Source organism: Gobius niger (assembly GCF_951799975.1).
Source record: "Gobius niger genome assembly, chromosome: 20".
Lineage (NCBI taxonomy): Eukaryota > Metazoa > Chordata > Actinopteri > Gobiiformes > Gobiidae > Gobius > Gobius niger.
Window position 1 is genome coordinate 18,025,375 of NC_136871.1, and position 9,278 is coordinate 18,034,652.

Sequence of the window (9,278 nt, forward strand, 5' to 3'; positions counted from 1 at the left end):
AAGTGCAACACTGATCTGCTTTTATGTTTTATGTTTACTTATCTTACTTTTTACAGTTTCAAATTAATATAACCACGCCCCTGTTCTGATTCATTGTTCCTATTATTACAGCAATGCTCTTTTGTAGGAACCACTTACTCCATCATGCACCACAAAAGTTGATGAAAAATACAATAAAGGTCATCTTATATTTTAGACAAAACTGCACAACCAGACAATGTTTACGTTTTTGAAAATAAAGCCAGATTCATACATTATTTTTATGTAATAACTTATTACATTATCTTCCATCCAATCGTTATTACGTTATGGGCTCAACAGTGCTATCACGTCATTGGCCTGTTATTACATTATCAGCTTATTACATTTTGCAACTGGTCAAATCTATTACGTTATCAGCCATCATTACGTTATCGGTTCCTACAACCCTCATATACTCACTAAACTGAACCTGAGCACATACAGTCATTGAATTGTCAGAACACTGCATATTCTAAGAAACTCCACCTGCCCTTGGTTTGTGGAAACATCTAACAAAATGCAGGGTTTAAACTATGTATATTGAGAATGGGACCACAGATTCCAGCTCATGCACAATAAATAAAAGTACAGAATCAGATTCTCAGCCATGACTGCAAGGCCAAAAGCAGGCGTTTAGAGGGCCTTTTCCATTTCCAGCTGTTGTTGGTGAATCCACACTGCACCATTTGTCTCCAGCAGCATATCCATGGCTCCTGAGTATTTTGTAGGTGTATGAAGACGATGACCCTAAACCAGTTGTAGCCGCCTCTCTAAGAGCAAGGCCTCACTTGACTTGTGCTGCACGTCTGGTGACCTTTTTGGCTGCTGATACAACTAAAGGTGTTGATGTTGAGGTTGTTAATGCATGCCTGATATGTTTGGTGTTGAATCAGAAAAAAAAAAGATATTAATGACATGTGTCACGGCACAGTTGACTCCACCTGTCTGCTCGATTTGTACTGTTTTTGAGTTCTTGCTGTTCCTCTTTCTTTTATGTTACCAATTCCTCTTTCTCACACAGCGGAATATGGCTTTGATGGGTTTCTTGTATTTTTCTGGAAACAATGGGGAAGTTAAGAAAAAAAAAGATGAGTATATATTTAAAAAAAGACAATACTTCTATAAAAAAGAAAGCATGTATGTTTTCTACTGTTTGTACTCGGTATATTCATGTTGCCCTTGCTGCTTATGTGCCAATGTTGTTGGAGAGATTTACATTTGGCTACTCATGCAACTACTCTGTGGTGTTGTCCAAGAATGTATCAACATGAAATAAAAAAGTATTTGGTTATTTTATTTTTTTTTACGTATTCCCTTAAAGAAGTTGTTTGTTATATGTGTCATTTCAGCAGGACGACCAACACAGTTTAGCCATAAAGCTCTACAGCATTAATCCAAGTGGAACCTACTGCTGTATTATTCAGGAAACATCTCTGCCAATGTCTGCTTGGATTTCAACAAAGCACTGGGTGAAGCTTAAAACAATGAAAAGGCAATATCTTTATGTGGAATTTGTCTACTCATTTTAGAAATTAAACCAAGTTTATTTCGTAAAACACTTCATACTAAGGTTGCATGAAGTCCTGCATGAATAACATGATAAAATGCTTCATCCATTATATCATGTTATTATTCCATGATTTCATGATGTATTCATGCATGACGATATCATGACTCATCATGAGTTAACATGACTTCATGTTCTTAGATGACTTCATGCATGAATTAATTAATTAAGTATATATTAATAAATTAAGTAGCTGTAATGAATTCATATGAAAATCTTGTTAATATATCATCTTTTTTTAACAAAAACATTAACTAATCATAATTATGAAGTTTATGCATGAACATCATGATTCATGATGATTTTTAAGAATATTTGTTTGCAAGATATACCTTACTATACCACTTACTGCCGTCATTAACTCATCATTAGCTAATCCTTAGTTCATGATGCACTTCTATGCTTTGGACAATGATCAAGGTGTTTATTGCTCAAAACAAACACAAATATCATAGACATTATAATTTATAACTGTGCACAATGCATTATGGGTTTGAATTATGTCTGTTTTGTAATTTCCATTACATAAATACTACCTATTGCATTACAAATAGAGGTTGACCGATATGGGTTTTTCGAAGGCCGATGCCGATATATACCACCGGTATTTTTGGCCAAATTTTTAAATATGTCTTAACTTAATTTAAACCCATAATTGTTATAAGTATAGTTATAAATATATATAAATATAATAAATATAAGTATAATGTCTATGATGTTTGTGTTTGTTTTGCCCAATAAGCACCTTGATCATTGTCCAAAAGCATAAAAGTGCATCACTTTAGTACAGGGATCTCCTACCAGTAGCTCGCCAGGCCTTTCTAGGTAGCTCGCCAAAGACTTCCTACATCTCTATATGCATAATAACTCAAATGTTTAAATGCATTTTTTTGTTTGTTCTGAACATGCTGAGTACAATCTGCAAACAGTTGGGTCAATATTATCAAGTCACTTTCTTTGAAATACTATCGTGGCTACTAATTCTCCAGGGTGAAGTCCAGCAAAGACGCATTTTCCACGAGTGTTTTTGAAGCATAAGTAGCTCTCCGACGTTCTTGTTGTGTAAAAGTAAAAGTAGCTCGCTGGGTAAAAAAGGTGACCCCTGCTTTAGTATATCATCATGTTATTCATGCATGACTTCATGTTACCTTATTATAAAGTGTTACTTTTACTGTGCCCAGCATGTAGTAAGTGCCTATTGGTATTGCAACACAGTGCATGTAGCTTTTTATTTTTTAGTTTCACAATATGTCACAGTTGCTTCACTAATCGTTAATTTACAACTGCAGTGACTTCACAGCTACAATTCTTGTCTTTCAGGAATCAGATTGTGGGTGTGATCAGACAGTGGTTGGAAGGTTTGCATTCTGGCTCCTGGTGCAGCTTTCATTGTGTTCTTATGCAACTCATTTCACCCACCTTGCCTGTGGGAATGAAGCGTGTAAAGCACAATGCCATCAATATCCCCTTTTTTTTTCTGAAACACAAACTCTTTACAAAATTCCACTTGATCTAAGAGGGAAAAGAGAGAAAGGTCAAGGAATGGTCCACCCATAATGATTACAATTTCTCTCAGTAGATAGAACAAAATGAGAGCATTGATTTCAGTACAACTGTTTCTATTGATGAAAATGACCTCTGACACAATGTTGCCTTTTGGTATTGCTGGCGTGATGTTCATGTTTTTAGTTTTACCACAATCTATAAACTTAAAAGTTTATATATATATATATATATATATATGTGGTCCTGTATCAACCTTGTAACTAAATAATAACTTCACATTATTTTGTGATGTACTTTGTTCACAAATGGAGCGTTGTCTCTTTTTAAGGAGCAGAAAGTGTCTCCCACAGACTGCAGTGTCAGTGTTAGTCCTCTTTGGCCCTTGTAACATTCTAGGAATCGTTATCTCGAGCATTGAGATAAGTTGCCATTTCATGAGTAGATTAAGCGCGGAGACAGGGAGAGAGGTCCCTATCTGTTCTGCCCTTTGCCGTGCCCTCACTCTGGCAACCAGCCAACTGTACAGGCTCTAGAAAGAAGTCGATTTCTTTCTTCCATTTTTGCCCGAATGCTAAACTTGCTGAAAAGGATGCCCCCATGAAAAGCACTCTCGGATAGCTGGAATTAATCAGAGCTCTCCCACTTTCACCTTGTTGCTGATATGATGCTTGTCCTCCGCACGCACTGACCGTTTGGCCAACTTTTCCGCGATGCATTGGGAAGGCTGACGGGTAATTAATCATGCCCAGGAGACTTGGAGGCATTTGTCCAAAGTTGCTAGGTGGACAGAATGAAACAAGAAGGAGGCTGCGCGTCAGATTGATGCTTGAGGGAATAGCTGGTGATGGCGAGGTGGCGGTTTCTGCTACAGGCGTCTAAAGCAGAATTCTGTCTTTTTATCAGTATTTGGGTCAAGGCTACTAATGTCTTCATGTGAGGATGTGCCCCTGCAGGGGAATTGATTAGGTTTCACCTTTGCCCAACACCTTTGGTAATTTTTAATACATGGCGTCACTGTTGCTCCGAATGATTCAGGCACGGTCCCGTGAGGAAATGTAAATGAAAAAAATTATACATGTACTGTACTGTATGCCCATGGTAATAAACATCCTGAAGTGTCAATAATCAGGGCAGACGTACAGACACATTCAACTGGCATCAGTTTGCAAAACGTCCCTCCTTGCTTTCTTCCACCACATTAACACACGAGCTGCTCTGGATGATAACGCCTCATGACATTGTATAAGCCATATTAACCATGGGAGATTTGTCAGGTACAATTTTATACCATGTTAAATCAGCTCACAGCAGAAACCCTAATCGGCCCTGCTGTTTTATGAGGCTGGAACTGCTGTACGCAGCTCGTTGTCTCATCACCATTTCTGACTATTTTATCTAGTTTGTTTTTCTTTGTCTTTTAGCTGCAATGAACCATGGTCATTTAGCAGATAAGAAAACTACCTGTGAAATAGACATGTTGTCTCTTTGCAGGTTTAAATGGTTAAATTGGTTTTAAAAAAAAAACAACGTATTCCTGACATTACCAGGGAGCCGCCTCCTTCATTAATCTCCGTGCCCGACCAGAGCAAATGCTTTGGTTACAAACTCTAAATTTAACCAAACTTATCCTATTTCGCCCCGGCAGAAACGCCGCCTTTTCCTCTACGATGGTCATTGAAGTGCTTTGTCAGCGTGCTGGCCCTGCTGCTGGGATATCACAGTTCTATTATGACTACGGGCATCTCATCCTTCCCCCCAGAAAAAGCTAATTGGTTTGGTGCCGGCTAATCTAATTGGACACCGTAGGTTAGCAGTGTGAATCCGCATTGAAAAAGCCCTTATCAGAGTTTGAGGAAGAGGTTTATAGACAGAGCAGGGGCAGAACTGTCCAACCCAGTCATTATTCTGGAGTGAGTTTTTGACCGAGGTGAAAATACAGGATAAACGATGACAAATTCCTGTAGAGCAAGACAATGTCATATTATAAAATGCTCATGTTAATCCTGAGGGAAGAAAAGAGTCAATTATAATCTCCTTTCTACAAAATGTTTACTCTAGCGGGAATTAGCGAAGCCGTAAGCCACAACAAGATAATTACTTTAGCTTTGAACTTTCCGCTCTGCCCTGGATCTTTGAGCGCGGTAAGTTACTCGTCATCCTTTTAGTCACATTTATTACTTATTCTTGACATGTCGGGCTTAACATGTTTTTTTTTTGTTTTTTTTAAATAAACATTCGCAACATTATTTACAAAGCCCAATTAAGAGACACAAGGGCAATCTTACACTACACACACTTGTGGAGATAAACTCTATAGCTCACTTGCTTGACTCATTGGCATTATTGAGCCACCGGCCTCCGCTCCATTTCCTCTCCGTCTCTTTGGCACATTTTGGAATGGGCCGTGAATGATGGGAACTTTCACAGGCAAACTCGTTGGCTCCGTGTCCTGCTCGACACTGTCACACAGAGATTGGATTGTGTCCCTCACTTTGAAACAGGACTACAGTGAGAATGGATAGAGGCGCAGGCACTGAGGTACTGCTTATGTGGCAAATTGTACCTCTCTGCAGCTTGCTTTGCCACTGGCTTGTCTCTTGGCCTGTCTTACCCACCTTTTTTCATTTTTTATTTTTTTCCCACCAGCTCTCTCCGTCTTCTTTAAACGTCGCAATTCTCAAGCTTTATATATACCGCCGGTCATGGGCCTGTATCTTTAGTGGTGGCAACCATTAAAGTCCCGTAACGGCTCACCACAATACATCTCAAGAAGCTGCCAGGCCATGACAGATTACTGAAATGTATGGTCTGTATACAATCTTCTTTATATAATCTCTTTTGCTGTTCCCTTCAGGTGTGCTCATATCAAAGCCATCCATCCATATACCCAACCATACAGCCCCCAGCCTTCTTTTCTTTCACTCCTTCCATCCACACATTGTCCTATGCATCTGTGACCCATCCCTGCAATGAATGATGTTTTTGTTCAAGCCAAAATGCTGTAACTCCAGTCACAAAAAAGTAAAAAAAAAAAAAAAAGAAGCTGCAATATTACTTTGGCTTGAAAATCGTTCAAATTGCTTGTGCAGCGGCATACTAAAAAGAAACAGCTAAACTTTGCTATATTATGCCTCAGAGCTACAGCAGATTGCCTTCCTTAGCAGCTGCTTTGTGTTGCGTTCGACTGTCCTGAGATTATCTGTCTTCGTGGACAAAGAGAGGACGCCCAGTAATGACAAATATTTCAATATCTGAATGTGTCATTGTGGAGATAAGCCTAAAGTTGATGGCAAGGCAATTAACTGGACTGAATGGAAAGGAATGGTGTATCTTGGCAAGGCATCTGGCAACACCATCTCTGCAGGAGCGACTCAAATGGCGGCTCGGACAGTGACAGGAACAGTGTCTATAGAAAGAAAGTCGCTGCCCCCCACCGTCGCCATCGGCGTCTTTACACTTGATGAGGTGCTTGCTGCCATCAGCCCCAGAGATAGCAGGTGTCAATGGAAACCAATTTAAGGCGTTCACAGCAAAGCAAGTTATTAACCCTGAAGCCAAAGAATGGTGTCTGCCCTCACTCTCGCTTCCTACTGTGGTTTAAGGGGACAGAGTGACAGACAGCGGGGGGGTGAAAATATATATCTGTACTTTAAGAAAAGCATTTTTCACACACACACGTACTCTCACACACTCTCACACAAAATAGTTGGCCTATTTAATTTAATACTGTCACATAATTGAAACATTATTAAATAGAAGTAACTTGTTTACCTTAATAAATCCTTTTCGTAGTCCCTCTGGGGGTAATACAATTGTTAATGGGATGATTGGGGGTCTTTCAACTTCCTTGCTTACGGGTCAGAGCCACCAATACACACTAATGGAATCACGAAGAAGAAGCTAACAGGCAAAGATTAACAGCAAAGCTAACTGCGGGCTAGCGCCCCTTAAACAGTATTTACAGCCAAGTTTGAGTGAAAAAAAAAGATCTCCATTGTGTAATTGGATGTACAATATCCCTCTCTCTCTTTGTCTTTTCTGTCAGCGTAGTATTTACTCTCACAGACAATAAATGAGTACAAAAACACAACATGCTATGACACCTGCAGTGGCGCTTATGGCCTCTTGAGTGAGTTACTTTATTCTGCTTTAAAGTCACACACATGTTGTTTTTTTCCTCATGTCAATCATATAAAAAGTGATGTCTTGCTCTCGCCTATATGCACAAGTTCAATTTGTTTGATGATGTTTGTTTAATATTTATTCCAGTTATTTTATTTACATCATCACACATAAAATATCAACAAGCAGGTTATCAGAGTTGATCTGAAAAAAAAAAAAAAGCTGAAAAACACTTTCAGCCCATTCTTTTTGCTCTGCACATAAATATTGACAGGTTTTTTCCCCACTGCGCCATAACAAGTAAACTACCCAGAGAGAAATCTTTACAACAAAACCACAGCATCAGCCAACCCCAATGCACCTAAAACAGTCCATTTATCGTTGTTATTAACATGAATATTGACGGAATCTCTCACGGGCAGCTGCACACACCTCATCCATTCTGCTCTCCTCCCAGTGCACACATCATCTGTTTCGAGCTCGCTGGCGATACATCACAGTGGCGGGCCAGAGAAAAGCTCTTTAAGTTGCATAAACACAGTGTCGCCGGGGCACCCACTGGCAGCCTGTGATGGATGGGACCACACGGGAACCAGAGAGCCACTTTGATGCCCAATGGTGATGACGTCTAACGGACAGTCATTACTTTTAAGTGGAAGGAGCACCATGCATGGCACCTAATGCAATGCAAAATGGTATGAATTTCAGCGAGGTGGTGGAAGAGGAAAGACGGTGAAGACTTGACAAATGAAAGTTCGAAAGATCAGAAATAGACGCATTTGACGAGTGGTGGGGGAAGACAACAAGGAAGCAGCCTTGTTCGCTTTTTAAATGTTCAATGCACTGCCAACTGAGCCACCGTGTCAAAGCAAGCTGTTACTCAAGAAAAGTATCCAAGAATGAATGGTGATTTTTGCAACATGTACATACCTCAACTTTTTTTTGTCATGATTTCTTTTGAATATACATACGTTTCCAATGACATCGCGCATAGTTCCGTTGGCCATTTTGAATACCGAAGTAGAATTATGCAGTACTACAACAACACATAACAATATCTCAGTGTTTAAGCTTCTCAAAAAGTTAGCCTGCTACCGGCTAGCATTTAGCTTCAACCACTGACAGTTGTCAGATTCAATAAACTGTCAATGGCTTCAACACGATAACACATGTGTGGCTCACATCTATGAACACTGAGGAAATACTACAGTAACAGCTCAGCTCTGACCTCTGTCACATGTTGTATCCAAGGCTAGATGTTTGGAGTGTGGTTCGGGGCTTTCTCTTAGAGAGGTCAGAGCTGAGCTGTTGAAGCTAAATGCTAGCCGGTAGCATGCTAACGTCTTGAGCAGCTTAAAGGAATAGGCCACCGTTTTTACATACTAAGATATGTTCTTACCTCACTTTAGACGTGTTAATATATCCCCGTCTGGTCTTTGTCCGCGCGCTCTGCCAGGCAAACGGAGCACATACGCAGCCTCTCCCACATGTCACATAGCTCCAAAAAAGCTCACGATAGAAGCTACCAAGCTCTTCCACGTGTTCCCTATTTAAATAAAGTTACGTGAAGTGCTTTCATGCGAAGTATATTTACGCAGAAATGTAACGTGTCGATTTTATAAGCAAATAAAAAGGGGGACTATATTGTGAGGCGTAATGATACGAGGAGCACAGCGTCCGCGCAGTAACTCCTAAAGACTTCCCCCCGCTCACTTCCGTCAATAACCTTTAGGAGTTACTGCGCGGACGTTTTACTCCTCGTATCATTACGCCTCACAATATAGTCCCCCTCTTTATTTGCTTATAAAATCGACATGTTACATTTCTGTGTAAATATACTTCGCATGAAAACACTTCACGTAACTTTATTTAAATAGGGAACACGTGGAAGAGCTTGGTAGCTTCTATCGTGAGCTTTTTCGGAGCTATGTGACATGTGGGAGAGGCTGCGTATGTGCTCCGTTTGCCTGGCAGAGCGCGCGGACAAAGACCAGACGGGGATATATTAACACGTCTAAAGTGAAGTAAGAACATATCTTAGTATGTAAAAACGGTGGCCTAT